Raw genomic sequence first — 25,365 nt, 5'->3', positions numbered from 1 at the left:
ATGAAATAAATGGAATCATTCCTTGACCGGAAGCTTGGCACCAGGTTTAGGCCAACCTTCACTTGCGACATTGTGAGTACAATAGTTCATGGCATGCAAAGTTGTACTGTTTCATGCTAGAAATATGGCACATTGTTATCGCACCCACATTCTGCTGTTGACATGCTCATGGTAGGTACATAATACAACATCTTACTTTGTATGTTCATCATGAAATCTTTAAAACTGTAATTTGGCAGAATTTACCTGTTCCACACCACACAAGTAGCATTCTCATGTAGAATCATGAAGCTAAGACAATACCAAGAAAGTAGCTCTAGGAACTCTTTTTGTGAGCTTCAGGACCTAATGGCTTTGATGACATCATCTTAGCTGGTAAGTCGTCTATGGACTGACTAAACAATACATAATCATATTTATCTGTGGGATGGTATAACATTTGTACTGGCTATCAATGATCCTTGGTCTCAGTTTTTTTCTGTTTCTGTACCTGGATGGAGGGATGTTTTAAGTGGTCCAGATGTACCTTAGATTGTTAGGTAACTTCAGCATGTTATTTTTGTTAAAAAAATAGCATTGAGTTAGCAAATGTGCTTCTAAGATTTTCTTGCTCACTCTGGATTACAATTCATCATTGTCTGCCAACTCTTTAACATAGTGTATTTCTATTGTTGTAGTTCTATCTAATGCTTCGACAAGCCTGATTCTCTAACAATCTGGGTCACTTTAATCAGGTTTTTTTGGTTTGATTTTTAGGGATCTTTCCTCGAACCAGTTTACTGGGAGTATTCCTGGCACCATAGGCTCATCTAAATTACAGACTGTGTAAGCAGAGTTTTCCACAGAATTATTCAATTTGTTCATGCAAATTTTTTTACTGCCAGTTAGTAGTACTGATATTAAATGATGCCTGAAATGATGTATTATGTATCTTTAGCATGATCTATTTCACATAATAAATGATGCCTGAAATGAATTCTTGTGTAAGTGAAGGCTTGCTATGTTATTGCAGCCAGTTATTTTATGTATCCTCATTTGGATTACTCAGTTATTTAGTTTATTTTACTTGGGAATAGTACTGTGAGAAAAAAATGATTATCTGCATTGCATTGTTAAATGTTGTACTAGGAAGTGACATGGAGCAGTGTAGTGGTATGGCCATTGACCTATGGCTGGCATCTAGACAGCACACACATATATACAGAGGCACATTGTGGTGCTGCTTTGTTTCTGTGATCACATTGTGGTGCCTGGCACATTTGCCCCATCATTTCGTTACCCCTTTCTCCTGAAATGTTGATTAATTTCCGTTTCGGTCGAGAATGGGGCACTCCTAGGTCAAGAAAATTAGCAAAGGTCATGCCCAATTTTCTTGACCTAGAAGGTGCCCGATTCTCAACCGAAACAAAAATTAATCAGCATGTATCTTGACATCAACCAACTTTTTGGACACATCCCTCGACAACTAGGTTATCTTGAGAACTTAGAGGAGTTGTGGCTTTGCTACAACACACTAACAGGTTCCATCCCAAACTGCCTAGGACTTGGACCTTAGCAACAACACACTAACAGGTTCCATCCCAAAACACCTAGTTAATATCCCAAAACACCTATGAAAACTTAACTTGGCTGCCCTGGATGCCTCGGTGTCGATGAGAACCTAAATGATGTGTGCTTAGGCTTTTAGGGTGCCTCGGCGTCGACAAACCCTAAATGATGAAAGCTTAGGCTTTTAGGGTGCCTCGGTGTCAACAAACCCTAAATGATGAGACCATGATCTTGTTCCTTGACAATAACCAACTTTTTGACCAAACTTTTTTCCTATTTAGAGCGAAACATGGCCCACAACGATGAGGCCGATGGTTCGGGCGGCAAGCAATTCTGGGAGTTGTCCCGGGAGATGGAGGAACAACCTCACCGCTATGGGGACGCCACGGAAGACACTGATCCTGATTACACAACCCCTAGTGGCGTCGGGGATGACACCACTGATGGTGCCGCCGAGGATGCCACCACTGATGATGGAGGCGCACACACAGATGGCAGCCAACCGAAGAAGCAAAGGAAGGACCAGCGCCTGAATGCGCTCCGCACCCTCAAGGAGGAATTCACTCAAGTGGACTCCGACGGGAATCCAACGGAGCCCAAACATATAGTCAAGGGGTACTCGGTTCAGCTCGGGTGCATTCTCCGGAGCACCGTCTCGATCAACACCGAGAACCTTAGGCATAAGGACCGAGGGAATTTGCGCAACCTCCTCCTCACGAAGCTGCACGAACGATACAAGTTCCCCGCTGAATTTGAAAACACACGCCTCTCAGGGAATAAAGTGAACAGTGCTGCCCTCACGAAGATGAGCACGGCCATGTCTACTTGGAGAAGCGCGGTGAAGAGAATGATTGATAAAGGTGATAGTTATGAGAAGATCAAGGCGAAATATCCTTTGATGAGCGAAGATGACTACAAGGAGTTCAAGATAAAGTGCGAGACAGTGCAACCTCCGAATCAAGTCAGTGGGGGAAAGAAATGCGGGAGTTGAACTTAGGGGAACACAAACTCGGTCCCGGCGGTTACAGAGTGGCGGAGCCTATATGGGACAAGGAGGACGCGGAGCGTGCCAAGCAAGGCCTACCGCCCCGCTTCGAGAAATACAGCGGTAACAAGCAGACCAAGAACTATGTCAGGGCCTGGTACAAGGAGGACCCGATAACAAAGGAGCTTACCACGGATCCAAAGACCAGGGCGCTTGAGCTTGTTCTGGCAAGGAATACACCCCCGCGTAATTAGCTCCATATGGTTGCACTCTAATTACTCCCCAATATTTCTAAATGGTTCATGTTCCTTTCGCAGGACACTGAAAGCAGTAGCGCGGGGTCGTCTCAGAGCTCCCCTTTCGACACCCCTTTAAATAGGGCATTGAACGTAATGAAAAACAAGGATAAGCTCACTAAGCCGACGTCAGCTGGTCGTGTGGACGGCAAAGGCTTGTCCACAAAATGGGGGTCATACTATACCGCTGGTGTGCGGAAGGAGAAAAAGACCAGCTCGGAAAGCCAGACGCGCGAGGTTGAAGAACTCAAGGCACAAGTGGCGCGGATTCCGGAGCTTGTCCAAGAGCAAGTGGAACAACAACTGGGAACGAAGCTCAATGCCATGTTGCCTACGTTGATTCATGGGCTGACGACGTGAATTGCGGGCGGCCAACAGGGGCCTCCCCCGGTTCCCAGCTTCACGGCTAGCAACTCGCACAGCACGCAGGCGGCGCCATTGGTGTCTCCGGCGGCGCCATTGGTGTCTCCGGCGGCGGCGCCATTGGTGTCTCTGGCAGAGGCGGTATTCGTGTCTCCGGCGCCGGCACGGGCATTGGAGCTTAATGCACCCGGGTGTACGCCGGCCGGCACCTTGCCAGCAAGCGCCCCCTCCGTCAGTTGCACGCCCGCCGTTGGCGGTGCCTCAACATTAGCCGAGCTCGACGGCATCACGGTAACTAAGCCTCTCGGCCGATGACTTCATCTCCTTGCCATTGACTGGGCATCCCTGACGCCCTGTACATGTTTTCGCAGGGCACCGCCGATGTTCCTTGCACTCTTCTGCACTTCATGGGCGTCGAGTTGGTCGATGTCGCCAAAGGCAGAATCGTTCAACCGGGCAACCCCATGTTCCACGGTAATCCGATACCACCCACAGTGTATAGGGTTGAAGTGGTTCGGGTGCTGCCAGGCTGCGACGAGCTGTTACCTCCGATTCGACCCACTGGGGCCGACGAAGAAGATGAGATGACCCTCAGCGCCTGCGTAAACTAGCCCCTGCTTTGGCCAAAGAGCCAGATTCGTTTGGGGGCGGGGGACACCACCCCACAGACAAGACCGCCAGTCGTGCCAGCGCCAAGCCATGGCAAGAACGCCGCAACGCTACCGGACCTGCCGGACATCCCTATGGCACAGGATCCGGACAGCCCTATGGCACAGGATCCGGACGGCGACGACAACGACGACGGTACATTTACCAAAGTTGATAAGTACTTTGCCGAACATGGGTACACTGATGAGTTCTGTGGGCCTCTTTCTCAAGAACCCAACCAAGACGACCGCGATCTAGCTGGTACAACAGAGAAATCCAATTGCAATAGGCGTCGTCTGGCGTTCAGTTCTTAGGACACGCCTCCAGCTCCCGCCTTCACCGAGCCTCAGATAGCTGAGGTGCGAAATATTATCAGCCCCAACACGCTCAAGAAGGCGGTATGTGAGCAGAACTCGGTCCCATTACAGGAGATCAAGAAGAAGGGATGGAAGCGAAAGACTAACAAGGGCGCCGGTGTGAGCCAGCCGGCACCGAGTTTGATCTGTGCTCAGGACGGGCCACCTTCACCTAAGGATATCTCGAGGAGGGTGCATGTGGCGGGTAGGGCGATGCTACCGCCCAATATGCTGAATGCTGCAACCAGTGCTATGCGGAGTCTGCACGACAGTGTTCTTTCTTTGGAGAAGCGGCGTCTCAGAGAGAATGATGTGGCATACCCGCTTTTCGTGGCCAAGGTGCCAGAGGGCAAGGGCTTTGTGGATGGCGACATCGGTGGTACGATCGTCCTACGGTTTGATGACATCTTTGCTATGTTTAACCTTCATTCGCTGCACTACACCTTCGTTCGGCTATTTTCGCAGAGTATGGAGATGCGGATCATTAGAGACAAGACCCCGGACATCGTGATAGTCGACCCCTTCTACATGCGTGCCAAGCACTTGAGCAGCGCTGGGGACCGCCAAGTTGCGAGTTCACACCTTGAAGGCGTCATTCTGGCAAACCCAGATAAGGATAACTTCCTTGTGGCTTACTTTCTGGAGTAAGTCATCCCTTAACCGCCCCATAACATATGATTTCTTAGATTTTGATCGTTCTTTTTTTTCTAACATTCCGTGTTCTATGCAGTGACACACATTGCACACTCATCCTCTTAAGCCCGAAATATTCCATGGCCACGTATTTCGACCTGAACCGTAACTCCAAGATAGACTACACAAATGTCAAGAAAGTTCTTGATGATGTTCTCCCCAGCTACGCCAAATCTGGAGGCACCTTCACCAGGGCAGTTTGTAGGTATGGCAAGCACACCTTCTCACACAATACGAATTTCTGCTGCGTCAAGCAGCCGCCTGGCGGTCAGAAGGATGCCTACTACGCCCTCCATCACATGCGGGTGATCGTAAGGGACCATCATCAACTTCTGCTACCAGATAGTGTCAAAGATTGGGCCGCGAGGTTGTCGGCAACCCAGGACGCGGACCTCAGACAAGAATTCTTTCACATCCAGTCGGAGTTTGCGGACATCATCCATCAAGATGTCCTTCATACCTCGGGGCAGTTCTACCTCAGATATCAACCATCCAACAATGAGATAGATGGAATGCTACAAATGCAGGGTGACAACGACCGCGATTTCATGACCATCACGACAGACGACGGCTTCATCCACGCTCCTGTCCGATGAGTCGAGTCGAAAGTAGTGATGTGTAGTTCTGAAACATTGATTGGCTCATGTTGTAATTAAACTTTAATGAATTCGTATGTCTCTTTGGTTTGGACAGTCATTCAACTTAGATGTAATCGATGCTATTTATTAGTAGGATCATGAATCGTGCTATTAATGTCTTGCTTTTCTCTTCCGATCCTTTTGTTGCATACTTACATATTGCTTATGTATTGTCTGTTGTCTGTTGTTTGGCTTGTGCATAGAGATGCCGTCGTATGTCGTGTACAAGGGTAAGGTTCCCGTAGTCTACGACGACTGGGAGGAGTGTCGGAGATAGGTTCACCGTTTCAGCGGTAACAGTTACAAAGGGTACACCACTAGGGCGGAGGCCGAATCTAGATACGCCCGCTATCTAGCGGGAGAGAGGAGGGAGCGTTGGAGGAACCCGATGAAGACCAGTTTGATCGCGATGATGCTCATCGTGATGACCGCAGCTCTCTTTTATGTGATGGTAGTTTAGATGATCGATATCGACTTGTAATGTGAAGACAAACTCGATACTCGCGGTCTTGAGACTTGTAATGTTTTATCTTTGTTCGGTCTTTTGAATTCGGAGACTAATATGATGAATTGTATTCGGAGACTAATCTTCTATTGTATTCGATGAATCTGCTGTTGCTGTGTGCTGCTGTCTATATTCTGTCCAATAATATATTTTGTAACCTGTGCAAAAATCAGAAAAGCAAAAAAAAGAAATATTCATACTAATGGCGCATCAAGGCAAAGTGCGCCATTAGTATGCCAAAGGATACTAATGGCGCATCAAGGCAGAGTGCGCCATTAGTATGACAAAGCACATGGTTACATATGGCCCCCCGGGAGGCATACTAATGGTGCATGGTGTTACATACTAATGGCGCACTGCCTGGTGCGCCATTAGTATACCAGATACTAATAGCGCACCAGTGGTGCGCCGTTAGTAAAAAATTCTAGTGGCGTGCTACTAATGGCGCACCGGTAGTGCGCCATTAGTAGGCAAAACCGGTGCGCCATTAGTAGGCCTTTTCCTAGTAGTGTTCCATTCGGGTATCAACAATGGCTGTAGCAATCCAGCTGGCTTCTGATGCTCTGTCTTAACTCTCTGACATACATCTCATACTGCTACATACTCGGCAATGTCCTTCTTCATTCCTGTCCACCAGAAACTTTCCTTCAAATCCAGATACATCTTAGTGTTTCCTGGGTGAATTTAATATGGCGAATCATGGACCTCTTGCAGAATCAACTTCCTGATCTCGGGGTCATTAGGCACATAAACGCAATCCTCAGACCATAAAGTGTCGTGCTCATCCTCACGAAATCCTTTAGCCTTTCATTTGCTCATCATTTCCTTTATCTTGGCAATCTCTTTGTCAGTCTTCTGGGCTTCTCTGATCTTACCCATCAAAGTAGACTGAATTTCCAATGCTGCTACATAACCTCTCGGAACTATCTCTAGACATAACTCTCGGAGATCATCTGCTAACTCCTTGGGTAATCCTCCGGTCATGAGCGTGTTAACATAACTCTTGGGGCTCAACGTATCTGCTACGACATTGGCCTTTCCGGGATGATAGTGCAATTTCATATCATAATCCTTGATGAGTTCCAACCATCTCTTTTGCCTGAGGTTCAACTCCTTCTGCATGAAGATATATTTCAAACTTTTATGGTCTGTGTATACCTCACAATGGTTTTCGATGAGAAAATATCTCCATTTCTTCAGCGCATGCACTACGGCTGCTAACTCCAAATCATGCATAGCATAATTCAACTCATGAGGTTTAAGCTGTCATGAGGCATATGAAACAACTCTTCCTTCCTGCATAAGAACTGCTCCAAGTACTCGACGTGAAGCGTCACAATACACTTGATAATCCTTCCGTTGGTCTGGGAGAATTAGCACTGGGGGTGTAACCAAACGTTTCTTCAACTCTTGAAAATTGGCTTCACACTCCTCAGTCCATTTAAACTTGGTTTCCTTCTTTAATAACTTCGTCATGGGCTTTGCAATCCTGGAGAAATTCTCAATGAACCTCCAATAATATCCTGCGAGTCCAAGAAAACTCCTGATCTCTCCCACTAATGTGGGTGCCACCCATTTAGTCACAGAAGCAACCTTGGTCGGGTCTACTGCTATTCCTTCACCGGATATAACATGTCCGAGAAATCCAATTTCCTTCAACCAAAACTCACACTTGCTGAACTTGGCATACAACTGATGTTCTCTGAGCTTCTTAAGTACCAAACGCAAATGCTCCTTATGTTCCTCTTTGTTCTTTGACTAGACCAATATATCATCAATGAACACCATGACGAACTTATCCAAAAACTCCATAAACACATTGTTCATCATGTTCATGAAATGGGCAGGCACGTTAGTCAGACCAAATGACATAATGGTATACTCATATAGCCCGTACATTGTGGTAAAAGCTGTCTTAGGTATATCCTGCTCTTGGATCTTCAACTGGTGATAACCTGATCGAAGATCAATCTTAGAGAAAACTTTAGCTCCTTGCAACTGGTCAAACAAATCATTGATCATCGGCAAAGTGTATTTGTTCTTGATCGTGACCTCATTCAACGCATGATAATCAACCAACATCCTTAAAGCTCCATCCTTCTTCTCCACTAGAAGCACTGGGGCTCCCCAAGGTGATGAACTTGGTCGAATGTAACCCTTATCTGGTAACTCGTTGATATGCTTCTTAATTTCCTCCAAATCTTGTGCGGGCATCCGATACAGTCTCTTTGATATTGGCCCAGTGCCTGGCAATAGCTCAATCAAAAACTCAATGTATCGATCAAGTGGAATGCCTGGTAACACCTCTGGAAATACGTCGGGGTAATCTTTCACCAGTGGTACTTCCTCCTGTACAACTCCTGATAAGGAATTTACTTGAGTCCTCTTCGGCACATGTCGGGATACATACTTGATCCTTCTTCCTTCTGGAGTGGTGAGGAATATCGACTTACTAGCACAATCAATGTTTCCTCCATACTTAGATAACCAATCCATACCTAATATTATATCCAATCCTTGTGACTCCAAAATTATTAGGTCCGAGGAAAACACATGTCTGCCAATGGTTAAGGGTAACCGATCACACCATCGGCTGGCCATATACTTTGCTCCTGGCGATCTTACTAACATGGGTGACCTAAGGGCTTGGGTTGTCAGGTTATACTTATCCACAAATCCCCTTGATATGTATGAATGTGATGCACCAGTATCAAAAAGAACAAGTGCGGTAAATGCATTAATCAAAAACTTACAGACAACTGCATCGGGTTGATCCTCAATCTCCTCCATGCTGATGTGGTTCACCTGACCTTTGGTGAAAGGGTTGGGCTTCTTGGTAGAACCTCCATTGCCATTTCCATTCTTCGCTTCAGGACATTCAGTGGCATAATGTATGGTCTTTTGGCACTTGAAACAGGTAATGTGGCTCGGATCCCTCTTGGCTGGTGTTGAAGGGGTGGAATGGTTCTGGCTGCTGCTTCCTCCATTCCCATTGCCATTCATGGTGACACTATGGTAATGCGAACTTGCTCCGTTCTGCGTGTGTCCTCCATGGTTATGGCCTCCATGGTTGTGGGTATGTCCTCTTGAGTACGGGGAATAGCGGGGCTTCTGTTGGGCTCTAGAAGTTTACCTCCCCTATCCATACTTCCTCTTGCGATTATCAATTTGTTGCTGCTTGCCTTCAATCATAAGAGCCCTATCTACCAGCTCCTGGTAGTTGTTGAATGTTGCCACCATCAACTACATGCCCAGCTCATCATTCAGTCCTTCCAGAAACTTCTCCTGCTTAGCGGCATTCGTAGCTACGTCATCAGGGGCATAGCATGCTAACTTACTAAACTCATCCACATACTGGCCCACTGTGCGTCCTCCTTGGCGCAAGTTGCAGAACTCACAATTCTTCATGCACATAGCTCCTGGTGAAACATGGGCAGTGCGGAAAGACTGCTGAAACTGCTCCCATGTAACAATGTCAATGGGATAAGTGGTTGTGAAATTCTCCCACCATGATGATGCAGGTCCATCAAGCTGATGTGCGGCAAAACGCACTCTCTCCACATATGTGCATCCTACAGTCGTCATCTCTCTTCCAATCTTGCGGAGAGAATCATCTGCAACAATCATCTCGGTGCTACTAGAGAACACTGGCGGATTCAACCTTAGGAAACGGGCTAGGTGATCAACAGGGGGTGATGGTGGTGGGTTGTTGTTATTGTTGTTTCCTTGGTTCTAATTCTGGACTAAAAGTTGCATCAGGGTATTCTGCTGCTGGATCAACTGAGTGAGCTCCGGTGGGAAGGCAAATCCATTGTCACGTCTCGGAGGCATCTGATGGGTTTAGAAGGGGTGAGTAAACAGAAATAGAATTGGGGTCTAAGAGAGATTCACTACCCCTAATGCTCATGAGACAAACTCAACCAATTTCACTTCAATCAATAGCACACAAGTCACACAAAAACGGTCTATCCTATAACTACAAACTCGATCGTTGCAACTACTTGGAGGGAAAATACTACTAAACAGTGGTGGTCGTCTAGAAATTTTCATTAGAAGAAGACTCCATGATATCTGCTCCAGCTTCATCAACGTACTCATGATCGCTATCAGGGTTGGAGTCAGTGTCGTCGAGGATGATGTAGTCTCCTGCTTGGTTGTCCTTCTTTGGTGCAGGGTCTCCCATGAATACTCCTGGCTTCCTAATCAGGTCGTCATTCTTTTCTACTAGTATAGCAATCTCCTCCTTGTATCCATCGCGTGTAGACTTGATCTCTTCTTCCATCTCGTTGTTTCTCCTCACCAGTTTCTTGATCTTCTTCATGTGGATAATTTGTTGATTCTCCTGTCGACGAATATGATCTCTCATCTCTTGAAAGTAAGCTACAGTTGATCCATCCCTCCTGGTACAAATCATCTCCCACTTGTTATCTCGGCGGCCACATATCTGGTAAATGGTATTCTCCAGCTCCTTGTGATACACCTCACATATGCGTCCAAAGGTCATATGTGCGGCCATGCTCTTTCCAATACTCCAGCTTGGTGCATCCAAGTAGAAATCAATAGGCTCCGTTGTTGGCGCAAAAGTCCTCCCAGGTATCCAGACTTTGATATTCTAGAGCTCTTCTTCCGGTACAGATGTAGAAAAGGTCCCTATGAAGCTTGGTAGTCTGATGTTCAAATACTTAGTGACTTCCTTCAAGTGCTTTCCGAAAGGGGTGTCGTCATCCGGCTGAGTGAACTTGTTCCTGGGATCCGCCATCTATAGAGTAGAAAGAGAGGAAAATTAGAAATGAGTAGGGAAGAGAAATCATGTGGCTCATTCTAGTGGTTGCGTCCTACAGTCAGTGTGTGCTCTGATACCATCTTGTAGCGACCAGACCTCAAACGGTCAAGTCTCTGTGCATCAGTGTCATCCCTAGATCGGTAATGCTGACATGCACAGTACTCGAGGAATTATAACAGAGTTTAAATCACACACTTATTACATCGAGTCCTCATAAAGAGTATGATTACATAAATAAATCATGGCTGAAGGCCATCTAAACTAGATAACTACAGAAGCTTCGAAGGTAAATGAGTCCATTAACTCCAACGCCGTAGATAAGTGCAACACAACGACCTATTGCACCTTATTCGTCATCTGAGTAGTCTGCAACATAAGACATTGCAGCCCGAAATGGGTCAGCACATGGAATATGTTAGCATAGTTACACTGTAAAGCAATGATAATTCAAGAACTATATCTACATGCAATGTTTGGCCGGTGGAGGCTGTAAGTTTCATGATTTTGCATAAAGCTAGTTTTTTCCCACAACAAAGGAATAAATTTATTTAACTACTCCCATGTTGCCCATTATTTGAGAAGGTAAACCCAACTCAAATCCCAATTAATATATCATCATTAACCCAACATCATTATTAATTAGAGTAACGTGATGAGATCACATCAATAGATTCAAATACTAGATACTCAAGATGTCCATAATCGGGGACACATTTTATACACTCTGTAGAGGTTTGCACACTTTTCCCCACAAGACTCGACTGCATCCATGATCGGATGATCGAAAGATAGCCTTTCTGAAGCATTAACTCTCTACTCCAGGTAGACATTACCACCTACATCCCTCTACATCTGCTAGTCTACCTCTTTAAGGGCTCACGCAACTTACTCAACTATGCCAGAGCCCATAATGGCTTGCGGCTGCACACGGAAGTTTCTAGCATGAATAATCTTATGATCCCTTTGAGCTTGGGTGACATTCCATAGGATAATCACATGGGTACTCTGGGGTTTCCAAAACAAACAGCACTGGGTACTCCAGGTGCCTCAACCAATCCACCAAGAGGTATATTAAAGTTGCCACCTTAATGTTATCCATGATTAAAATAACTCTCAAGTTCCATGTGTGAATCATGATCCAATCCCCGTCTACGAGCATGGCTAAGCAATAATAAGCATAATGTATATTCCCGGGGTGATCAAAAGGTATTACGTTCCTACCTCAAACACTACAACCAAAACCACATGTTCCCAATCGTACTAATGCAAATATTTGAGGGGCAATACTAATGCATAGTAAAAACTAGGTATAAAAGAGTATGATCAAAGTGTAACTTGCCTTGCTGACGATCTATAAACTCTAGAGATTCGTAGTAACAAGCTTCGCACTACGAGTAATCTAGCATAGACAAACAATAGCATGCATAAGCAATCACTCAAACGAAAGACAAGAAAAACCGAGAAAAGAACCAAATCGAAGACGAAACAAGCAAACGACTTAACTAACAAGAGCTAAAACCTAACAGCAATATTAACATGTGAATTAGATCTTAACAGTAGGTACAAGGGATTAGCTACGATGTGCAAAAAGATTCACTCAAACAGAGCAACAAAACTCAAAATACGAACAAAACAAGATTGTTTACTAATCTGGACTAAAGCCAATTTTTACAGTACCAAAATCTTTTTCAAGTTGGTTAACTAGAAAGAGGGCTTCGAGACGAAGATTTTAGCGCTGGTTTCATCTAATTTGAATAACCGAGTAAAAAGTTATACTAGTTTAAAGATCAGGGGCTGAATCGTGAAAAAAATCACGGATAATTCCTTGGCCGAAAATAAAATAAAAATAAAAGACTAACGAACGAACATTCGGTGTCTGAACCTAACCGGCAAAACACTATTCTGAAACAAAAACCTAAAAAACCTAAAAAATCGTGCGAGGTATCGGTTTTTACCGATTAACCGAACAGACCGGCCGGCAGCGAGCGGTGGGGTCGGCGGCGAATGGTGGGGCGGCGATGCGGCGAGGCGACGGTGTCAGTGCGGGGCAGCGGCGGCGGCGCGACGAGCGGCGACGGCAGCGGCGTCCAACGGCGGCGGCAGCAGCGGCGGCGGCGCAAAGCGCGTGCGGCGGCGGCGGCAGCTAAGGGCGACTGCGGCGGTGGCGCTTTGGCAGGATGGTTGCGGCGGCGGGGTGGCGAGGAGGCGGCGGGTCGGCGCCTTTTAAAGGCCAGGGGGGCGTCGGTTTGGGCGAAGGGGCGCCCGAGTCGGTGGCGGCATGGACTCCGGCCGGAGGTTGGCTCAGGGACAGCGGCGGAGGCGGTGGCGCTGTGGCCGGCCTGCTCGGCTGGCAAAACTTTTTTATATATATAATTTCGCCCGAAGAGAAAAATTCCTAATAAAATATAAAAAAAATCTAAAAATGCCAAAAACAATTTTCACCGTCTAAATAAAATATTTAGAACAAGGTGAACATTTTTTTGGCCTAAAAAAGCAATTTTCAAAAATGCATATTTTTCTAATTCAAATAAAATAGCAAATAAATACCAGAAAAATTCATAATTTGATTTTAAAATTCTTTCTCCAATATTTCTCTTAATTTGAAGAAGTCATATTATCTTCTCTCATTCACTTTTAATATTTAAAATATTTGGAGATAAAATAATAAAATCAAATTGATCCTTTCTTCAAATTTGAATTAAATTCAAATATGACTTTTGTGAAATCTCCAACTCTCTCCGTGGGTCCTTGAGTCGATTAAGATTTCTAGGATCTCAACCAAAATTCAAGAATAAATATGATATGCACATGATGATCTATGTATAACATCCAAATTGAAAATTGGGATGTTACACATTGCCTTTGTTGCAACCAATAACAACCCGTGTAGTATTCAAAAAGGGTCTACCAAAGATGATCGACATACTGTCGTCCTCGGGAATATCAAGAATAATAAAGTTCATTAAGATAGTAACGTTTGCAACCACAATAGGCACATCCTCACAAATACCGATGGGTATAGCAGTTGATTTATCAGCCATTTGCAAAGAAATTTCAGTAGGTGTCACCTTATTCAATTCGAGTCTATGATATAAAGAGAAAGGCATAACACTAACACCTGCTCCCAAATCACATAAAGCAGTTTTAACATAGTTTCTTTTAATGGAGCATGGCATAGTTGGTATTCCTGGATCTCCAAGTTTCTTAGGTATTCCACCCTTAAAAGTACAATTAGCATGCATGGTGGAATTTTCATCCTTCGGTATCTTTCTTTTATTTGTAACAATATCCTTCATATACTTAGCATAAGGAGACATTTTCAGAATATCAGTCAAATGCATACGCAAAAAGATAGGTCTAAGCATTTCACAAAAGCGTTCAAAATCCTCATCATCCTTTTTCTTGGATGGTTTAAGATGAAAAGGCATGGGTTTCTGAACCCAAGGTTCTCTTTCTTTACCATGCTTCCTAGCAACGAAGTCTCTCTTATCATAATGTTGATTATTTAATTGTGGGTTATCAAGATCAACAATAGGTTCAATCTCTACATCATTATCATTACTATGTTGAGCATCAACATGAACATCATCATTAACATTATCACTAGGTTCATGTCCATCACCAGATTGTGTCTCAGCATCAGAAATAGAAATATCATTTGGATTCTCAGGACTGTCTATAACAGGTTCACTAGAAGCATGCAAAGTCCTATCGGTTTTCTTTTTCTTTTTATTACTAGGACTAGGTGCATCAGTATTAATTCTCTGAGAATCTTGCTCAGCTCTTTTAGGATGACCCTCAAGATACAAAGGTTCCTGGGTTATTTTACCACCTCAAGTCATAACCCTAACAACATTGTCATTGTTCTTACTATTCAACTCATTGAGAAAATCATCATGTGCCTTAAGTACTTGTTCTACTTGAGTTTTCACCATGGAAGCATGATTACTAATAATCTTAAGGTCACTAACAGTTCTACTCATATAATCACCCAAGCAGTCAAGCATGTAAGCATTACATTTCAATTGTCTACTAACATAAGCATTGAGATTTTCTTGTTTAACAATAAAATTATCAAACTCATCCAAGCATTGGCTAGCAGACTTATTATGAGGAATATCACATTCATCAAATCTATAGAGAGAGTTTACCTCTACTACATGTGTTGGGTTATGAAGACCATGTATTTCTTCAATAGGTGGTAGATTCTTAACATCTCCAGCTTTAATACCCTTTTCTTTCATAGATTTCTTTGCCTATTGCATATCTTCGGGATTAGAAATAAAATACCTATTTTATTTGGAGTTGGCTTCGGAGTTGGTTCAGGAAGTGTCCAATCATTATCATTACTCAATATATTATTCAATAGCAATTCAGCCTGCTCAATAGTTCGTTCCCTAAAAATGCAACTAGTACAACTATCTAGATGGTCCCTAGAAGCATCGTTTAGTACATTATAAAAGATATCAAGTATTTAATTTTTCTTGAGAGGATGATCAGGCAAAGCATTAAGTAATTGGAGAAGCCTCTCCCAAGCTTGTGAGAGACTCTCTTCTTCAATTTGCATAAAGTTAAATATTTCCTGTAAAGCAGCTTGTTTCATATGAGCAGGGAAATATTTTTCAGAGAAATAGTAAATCATATCTGGGGACTACGCACACAACCAGGAGCAAGAGAATTAATCCATAACTTAGCATCACCCTTTAACGAGAAAGGAAACAATTTAAGAATATAGTAATAGTGATTTTTTTACTCATGAGCAAATAGGGTGGCTATATCATTCAATTTAGTAAGATGAGCCACAACAGTTTCAGATTCATAGCCATGGAAAGGATCATATTCAACCAAAGTAATTAACTCAGGATTGATGGAGAATTCATAATCCTTATCAGTAACAATATAGGTGAAGGAGCAAACTTAGGATCATATTGCATTCTAGCATTCAAAGACTTTTCTTTCCACTTGCACAATCATTCCTTAAGATCATCTCTATCCTTGCAAGCAAGAAAGTCCCTTGCTACCTCTCAATCCATAACATAACCCACTGGCATAACAAGCAATTCATATCTAGGAGAGCTAGGTCTAACAGGTGTCTCAAAGTTTTCAGTTTCAATAATTTCATCAGTTTCAGAAATATCATCATCTTCAGCATAATCAGTAGTTCTAACTCTAGCAAGATGTTCATCAAGTAATTCACCCAGTGGCACAGTTTTATCAAGCAACATATTAGCATCATAAGCATCATTCATAGCAGAAGTAGCATCATCAATAACATACGACATATCAGAATCAATAGCAGGTGTAGGTGTCGTAAGCTTACTCAACGCATAAGGTCAATCAAGTCGAGAGCTAGATGGCAGTTCCTTACCTCTCCTCGTACTAGAGGGATAGATCTTGGTTCTACTATCTTAAAGATTCCTCATAGTGATCAACAGATATAAATCCCAAGTGACTCAAAGAACAGAGCTATGCTCCCCAGCAACGGCGCCAGAAAAAGGTCTTGATAACCCACAAGTATAGGGGATTGCAACAGTTTTCGAGGGTAGAGTATTCAACCCAAATTTATTGATTTGACACAAGGGGAGCCAAAGAATATTCTTGAGTATTAGCAGCTGAGCTGTCAATTCAAGTAGACCCGAAAGACTAAATATCTGCAGCAAAGTATTTAGTAGCAAAGTAGTATGGAAGTAACAGTAACGGTGGCAAAAGTGACAATAGCAGTTTTGTAGTGGTTGTAACAGTAGCAACGCAAAAGTAACTTAGCAAAGATCAATATGTGAAAAGCTCATAGGCAATGGATCACTGATGGATAACTATGTTGGATGGCATTCATCATGCAATAATTATAACCTAGGTGACACAAAACTAGCTCCAATTCATCAATATAATGTACGCATGTATTCTGAATATACTCATACGTGCTTATGGAAAAGAACTTGCATGACATATTTTGTCCTACCCTCCCATGGCAGCGGGGTCCTAATGGAAAGTAAGGGATATTAAGGCCTCCTTTTAATAGAGAACTGAAACAAAGCATTAGCACTTAGTGAATACATGAACTCCTCATACTACGGTAATCACCGGAAGGAATCCCAATTATTGTCACCTTGGGGTATGCGGATCATAGCTCGTAATAGGTGTCTACAACTTGCAAGATCGGATCAATAACACAAATATATTCATGAAAAAATAAATGGCACTCGGGCCCTAGTGACAAGCATTAAGCATAGCAAAGTCATAGCAACATCACTCTCAAAACATAGTGGATACTAGGGATCAAACCCTAACAAAACTAACTCGATTACACTACAAAAAAATACACTTCCGTGATGATACGTGTTTGTCATAGTAGGTCCCGTTTTTTGTCATGCATGTACATCCATGACAAATTTATGACAGAATCAAGATAGTCATACCTGTGCTGTCGTAGAAGTGTTCGATGACATTACCAAAATTATCATCACGGAAGTGTCCACTTCCATGACGATAAATCGCGCGTCACAAAAGTGCTTTCGTCAAGGGTGACCGACACGTGGCATCCACCGTAACGGAACACCGTTAAGCTATCGGGTCGGGTTTTGGATCCGATAACCCGTTAACAGCCCCGACCAATGGGGATTTTCCACATGTAAAATCATCATTGGCTAGAGGAAACACGTGTCGGCTCATCGTTGGGACAGATGTCATCCACTCATTGGACAGAAGGCGCCTATGATACGTCGACACATGGCACGGCCAATCAAGTTTAAATGGGCCAACCCAACTAAAGGCCCACAAGATTTGGCGGCCCATAATGGGCCGGCCCAGTTAAAGGCCCACGAGATTTTGCGGACTATAATGGGCTGGCCCAGCTAAAGGCCCACAAGATTTCGTGGGCCATAATAGGGTGGCCCAGGTAAAGGCCCACAAGATTTTTGCATGCCATAATGGGCCGGCCCAGGTAAAGGCCCACAAAATTCTTGCGGATCATAATGGGCCGGCCCAGCTAAAGGCCCACGAGATTTCACCGACATTAATGGGCCGGCCCAGCTATAGGCCCATAAGATTTTGAGGACCCTAGTAGGCCGGCCCCTTAACTGGCTGCCATGTTTTGGGCCAAATGCCGACCCATAATTGATCCGGTCCATTAATGGGCCTGCCACGTTCCGGGCCTAGTAATGGCCCATATAAGATCCGGCCCGTTAAAAGCCTCCCACTTTCTTGGCCAAATCACGGCCCAGATCAGGTCCGACCCTTTAAGAGGCTTTGGGCTCAATTATGGCCCATATCAGATTCGGCCCGTTGACTGGACGCTATGCTTTTGGGCCCACTTGCTAAAGGCCCATTTAGTAATTCGACCTGATATTAGTTTCGGCCTGTTAAGGGCCCATTTAACAGTTTTTCCCTATATTAATTTCGGCCTGTTAAAAGCCCGTCATATAGTTGGGACTAACTACGGCCCGGTTTGCATCCGGCCTGCTCGCAGCCAATATCTGATTGGGCCAAACAAGGACCGAGACAACTTTGGCCTGTTAAAAGCCCGTGAATTGATTCACACAATCATGGGCCGGGGTCCATTTCGGGCTACCGCCGGCCCGTGAGCAATTCGGCACGTTTCAGGCTCAGCCTACTTCTCAGCCTCCTAAAAGCCCATTGAGTTTTCTTGCGAAAAGAGGGCCGGGGGTTACTCGGCCTATTAAAGGCCCGAATCTACTAGTGGGCCAGTTTGACGGGGCCCATGATGCGGATCATACATCGTGATTGCATGACGGCCCGATTATGTACCGTAATTTTACGGTTTGGCCGGTTTACTGCGAAGACATGATATATACAGTAAAATAACTGCAGCATCGTGAATAAGAAAAAAACTAGACTATACTAAAGAATTATGGCATATTACATCCACTGGGCATCAAAGTTCGCCACTATGATAATAAAGCACAAGCAGACAGCAAGTTACATACACTGGGCATCAAAGATCGCCACCATTGCAAATAAACACGCCGACAAAATAATATACAAAACCGACAACACTTCAATAGAGTTCAACAAAGGTTAGCCCTGCTGGGGAGCTGCAGCGCAAGCAGATGAGCAAGATGATGAGACTGCACTTGTTCAACACTTATATCTTCCTCACTCTGAAAGATAAACAAGTAGACAGATGACAGGTTTTGCACATAAAAGTTTTAGTGCTGATAATTCATCACATTTCTTATTGACGAATAAAGTGACACGGTTTAAAATTGCATTAACACAATATGGTATTGTTCAGGTCAAGACATGGCAGGAATTGACATTGTGAAGGAGTTGACAGCTTCACGACACCACTGGATTACAGATCAAGAACGCATAAGTATCAATGGTTAGTGTGCTGTCATTTAATCCCATTTCAGATTGGCAAATAAAGAGGCGGTTTAAATAATAGTAGAATGATATGACATTGTTCATAGTTAAGACATTGTAGAATATGACATTGTGCTATAGTGGGTAGGTTCGCCACACCACTGGATTACGGATGAAGAACAGAAGCATACATGCAGTGCAAAAGAAGGTCACTTGCTCTGTATAGTTTAATTTACATGGTTTGAAGAAGGAACTTGGTTGTACAACTGAAAACTTAAATTGAGAAGGACAAACTTTTGTTTATGAACTACATAATAAACTTTAAACATGCAATTTGATGCAAACACCAAAAATAAACAGCTGTTGCAATCATGCCTAACCAAATATACACAACAAAGTTTGAAGGCTTGAGAAGGACAAAATTACATTACTGGTGAAGACAGGCTCTATAAAGCCCTTGTCCATGCTGATGGGGGGGCAATTCAAGAAGTTTAGCACGGAATGTTCTTCATAAGCATTGCCTTTATTCTACATTTTGTTAAGAGTAAATATAGATGTGATAATATACGAAAAAATGGAGAATATTTAAGATAAGATGAAGAGTGATGCTACATAACCAAGTAGCTATAAATGTATGTGCAGCGATACAGGCAAAAGGCACAGCCAAGAGCAATGCATAGCTAAACTTATTCAGTACCAACCTTATGGTAAGAGTAAATATAGATCTGATGTGTAGAAAATGGAGGGCAAAGGAAAATAAGCTGCAGAGTGATGGTACATGAACAACTACCTGTCAATATAAGTACACTAATAAAGGACAGCATGTACTTACAAGAACAATGCAGAGCTAAAAAATCATTGGCATTGGATATATTCTACACTAATGTAACCATTCATACAGATCAGATAATTTGGAGCGAACAATTGATAAGCAAGCTATCATGCATACTGTTGTCCCATAATGAACCAGGTATGTATGCAAGTACAGTGATACAGGACAACAGGTACTAACAAGAGCAAAGCAGAGGGCAGCATATTTGCGATATCCTGTCATTCTTTTCAAACCGGAATTCTTCTTCGAGCTAATTTCCTGCAAAAAAGATCCATAGGGCACATGCGGAAAAGTAGAAGTTCAAATTGTCATGTGATTTCATAGACAGTACCTCATCCTGGGAACGAGACTAGTGCATAACAAGGTTTTTCCATTCAATGTCTTCTAAATTTAGCACGAGACTTCACTAGAAATTCGTTTATAGACTTGCCATCAAAGTGTGATTTCCTCAGGTAACACTGATACTGCTGCAATGCTTCCATGAAAAGCACAAGCAAGCTTTTCTCGTCATGACTATCCAGATTGACCCTCACCTAGTTACAACAATGTAATGTAAATCATTGATGTGTTCGATCAGCAGAAAACAGGAAAATAATAACCATGAATAATAGCACTTACACGTAAGTTGGACAGGAAGATGTGAAAATGGTGTTTGTCTTCACTATAATCTTCCCATGATGGGAATATATGCACGTAGTCCCTAACAACATTGAAAGCATTGTCTTTTAAACTGGGAATAAATGGAATGGGGTTCCAATCTGCAGGAATTGGCCGTCTCTGCAGTTGGGATAGGTCTTCGGCCGGTGGACTTGCTGTACTTTTTGCTGGAGTGGGATTTTTCTGTGGTACGGCTGGTGCTCTGGCAAATGAAATCGGTATACCTTTTGTTGGAGTGCAGGTCCTGTGTGGTGGGGCTAGTGGTGTGGCCAGTGAAGTATGGGTACAGTCTGCTGGAGTCAGTCCTATGTTTTGTGTCACTGGTTGTATAGCCAATATAAGTGGGGCGCTGTCTAATTTCTCCAGCACCACCACGTTTTTCAAGGACTTTGCTGGTGCTCCTTCAGGTTCGGCAATCACCCTCTTCATTTTTGATGTCTGATGCACAAGAACAACATTTGAGTGGAAAAACATGGTATGACGACAGATGGAATATGTATTGATAATGGATGGGCATCGCATCTCGAGTTATATGATGAGTAAACTAAGCAGATGGTGGTGCAACAAAGTAGAAGAAATGCAAGACAACATATGCAAGATACCTGCAATCAATAAAATCTTGCCAAATTAGAACAGGCACCTTGATGGGTGAATAGTACAGGCCATCTGCGTTTGACTCCTCGAGGTTAGAATAGTCATTAGAATGATATTCTGAACAAGAATCAACAGGTGGGGAGCGTACGAGTTTCATTGCTTCCAAAATGGCACTCAATGCCTTGGTGCCAATTTTGTAAGTCATTGAAGTGTTCCACAATATTCTTCTGATGCGCGGATTCTGATATTCACTGTAATTGCATATAATATTTTAGAACCATGAAAACATAAATAGTTGTGAGATTATCTTTGTAATGCAGATGATATTCTAATGTAGGGGTGCCCCTGTAAACACTTATGTGCTATCACTGGATTCTGATGAGAGAGCTCATGTGTGCTGTAATATCGTGCGTGCATTTATATAATCTGGCACAAGTACACAAAAAAATAGGCTCCAGAAGTAAAGATAGTTGGCAGATGATAGGTTCATAATATACTGCATAGATAGTTTATTGCCAAACCATGATAACAAGAGCACACAGCAACTAGGCAGATCATAGTGTACATAACAGGTGTACACCATAACCACGATATATAAATCGGGAAAGTGGAACTGGCTTGAAAATACGGTGTTCTATTGCCGCTAGTAATTGAAAGCCTATCGATCGCGTACAGGCCAGCACTATTGAACATGGTAAAGAAGAGCAAGCAGATTTTGGATAATAAAATGTTGGTTGCGCAGTGCCCACACATGATGAACCAGAGCGCATTAAGAATGCAACTCCCAGCTGTCCCTCGACCATTTCAGGCGGTTGGATGAAGATCCTACGTCTCCTAACCCTTCTTCTTCCTCGTCTGTGATTCTTCCCATACAGAACATAGCACGGGCCGCCGGCTGGACCACCAGCCCCCACCGCCTGTGTTCCTCCGCCACCCCCACCCCCCACCCGCGTCGAGTTTTCTTTGTTCGGCGAGGCCCCACAACCACCCGAGCCCCTTGGATCGCACCGGCGAACTCCGGCGAGCTCTGAAAAATCGACTGACCCAATTTTGAAATTTAGTCTACTGTGATTTAACTAGTGTGGAATATAAAAGGGGAAAACCATAAGCATTAGGAGTATAGTGTTGAGCGTGCCATGGCGGATCTGAAGGTGCAAACCGGACAAAGGCAACTTCGCAACCAAGACAAGAAATCAGAGTAAAGCAGTGGTGATCTATTTTCTTGCTGCGACAAATAAGTTGAGTAGATACGAAAGAGTACCGCCTCTGGTGCGGCACCGTGTACGCATCTGGTGAGAATTTGACGGTGATGCGTTAGCGATGGCTGTCGGCGGCATGGAAGCAGATCTAGGAGGGTAGACGGTGGTGGCGGGGCGCGGTGGACGAGACGGTCGTAGGAGCGGCGCCGGCAAGGTGGACGACGACGGGGATGAAGCGAGAGGACGGGATGCAAGGATCCCGGTCGGAAGGCATGGATGAGAGAGGTCGATCTCTTTTAATGGACGGCGGCGTCGGGGTATCAGCTCCGGCATGGTGGAGGAGGACGGCGGTGGATGGGGTGGCGGACGGCGGCGGATGGATGGGGTGGAGAGGGTGTTTTGGCGCCCACGGAGTACGAATGGGGAAAAGGGAGGTAGAGAGGAAGGGGGAACCATGTAGTCAGGGCGCGCTTGTCTCAAATGCGAGGAAATTTACAAACTTAGCCCCCGTTTCAAATTTCTACTACATCACAACAACATTAGTCGGTTGGGGATAGGACGGTAATCTCGCATACACCGAATATTTGCCGACGAAAGTTTGTTTTTGGCGCCCACCGTGTATGAATATGAATCGGGGAGGGAGTCGATTTCGGCCGAGGGCACACTGTGTTTTGGCGCCCACCGTGTATGAATCCGGGTGAGAGGCGGTTACGTCACGTTTGGGTGAAATTACAAACCTACCCCTATCGAAACCTATAGAAATCCAGCAGATAGGCTTTGCGCGGCAGGGATAGGCAGTAGTGATTTCCATCTCGCAGATTTTGGTTTCGGGCGGTTACTGCGACTTTCCCTGCTTCATTCAAATTTTGCACAGTGCACGTTTACCATGCCAACTCAATTCGAATCCCGTTTGTATTCTACTAATTTTTTTCGGGCGGGATCCATTTTCAATTGGAATTACATTCTATATACATCATTTTTTTACATATATACTTTCAAAAGCACAACACCATTTATACATAAATATGGTTTACAAATGGCATGATCTCAGATTCATAAGGTTGTATCCATCAATTTGGATTTTCAAATATTTGAAACCACTTTATGTTGAAATCCAATGTATGCATTCCTCGCTAACTATCTCCAATTAATGTGTGTTTCATGCGGGGTTTTTTTTAACTTCTCAAACATGTATAATGTGTTTCACACACGCAACATATAGTGTAATCCCGTTTAGACACTAATTGCATATAAACCATGCATTGTTTGTAACTGAAGAATCTATGGATCACCAATATTGATAAACTATATAACATTACACTTGTGCCCAAATTCAAATGAATATGCATGTTTGATACAACAATTTGCATTATGATTTTACCGATGTCGTGATCTCCAGTTTAAATATTTGAATCCCCTTTAATCCAGATATTCGTCTCATATAGCTATCACTCATGCTTATATAGGACTATCTCTCTGGACCTATACGCGTTCATCGTCTCTCAGGCATCTCTCGTGCTACCTGTATGTCGACAATGATCCTTTATCTTCATAACACACTGACGGTACTCTCTCCATCGACCTTCATCACTCTATCTCTCTCTAAGTATATCTCGCTCCCTGCTATGTGTCTCTAGCTATGATGCTCCATGTGGAATCTCTTTCTCTCACACAAACACAAAACTTTGTCTCCCGGGGTCTCATTTCTCTCAACTATTCCCATGTGTGCCACTCGCACACCCCTCATACAGAGATGTCTTTCTCTCCTTAGATATGAGAACCTACGACTCTTCCTCTTCAATATCTCTTTCTCACACACAAACACAAACTCTGTCTCCCAGGGTCTCATATTTCTCCATTGTTCTCTTGTATGTCGCTCAAACACACCCTCTCTCCCTAGAGATATCTTGCGTTCCCTCATATGTCTCTCTAGCTATCACTCTCGTTGTCAAATATCTTTCTCTCTTGCAGACACAAAACTCCGTCTCTCTGGAGCTCATTTCTCTCTGATATTTGTTCGTATGTGACTCACATGCACCCTCTCTCTATCTCTCTCACACCCACACACATAACCCAGCCTTCTGATCCACTCAACTCTTATCTCTAGCGCACACTAGCTAGCATCTTTATCTTTCTATTTATCTGTTTCTCCATCAACCTTCTTTCTCGCCCTCACTCTTGATTCCTATCACGCACACTACATATGTTTCTCTCTACATGCATGCAGTCAAGTGCCCTCTCACACACATATATAACTTCACCCTTTGAACCACCCGACGGCCATCTCCGACACCCAAACTAACGGATGTCTCTCTAGCTAGCATCTCCATCTCTGTATCTATCTGTAGTTTCTCCGTCAACATTTCTTTCTCGCAGGGAGTCTTGCTTCCTATCACCCACACTATATATGTCTATCCATACATATGCATTTATAGGCTGATCTCTTTTGCACAATCGTTGTGCCTCACCCCTCTGCTCGCAATAGATGCATGCTCCATCCCACACCACTATCTCTTAAAGACAAAAACACATGCTCAATTGTCGGGCCTTCTTCCCTGCATTCTCACATGCATGCATATTGTCATACCGATCCGTCTCTCCCATGTCGTTGATCTTAGGACTTATGTCTTCTTTCTTTTATCTTGATCATGCACGGGCGCGCACACACACACATCCCACGTATACATGTATACCTCTCACACATGCACGTTCAAGGTCTCTATGTCTCCATGCATAGTTAATTACCCACAATCCTAACGCCACATCGAATCGTTCTCCTCTTTTGTGCACATAACTTCCGCCTGGATGGGAAAAACACACACTCACACTTAACAATCTCCTTCTAGCTACCCCCCCCCCCCCGCCCCGCGCGCCTCTCACTCTTCCCCTATATCCCCGAAACCAATAAGACCGTCCCTTTGTTTAATTCCCGCCTACATGCACCAT

This window comes from Triticum dicoccoides, chromosome 1B (assembly GCF_002162155.2).
Source record: "Triticum dicoccoides isolate Atlit2015 ecotype Zavitan chromosome 1B, WEW_v2.0, whole genome shotgun sequence".
Lineage (NCBI taxonomy): Eukaryota > Viridiplantae > Streptophyta > Magnoliopsida > Poales > Poaceae > Triticum > Triticum dicoccoides.
Note: the sequence above shows the minus strand (reverse complement) of the source record.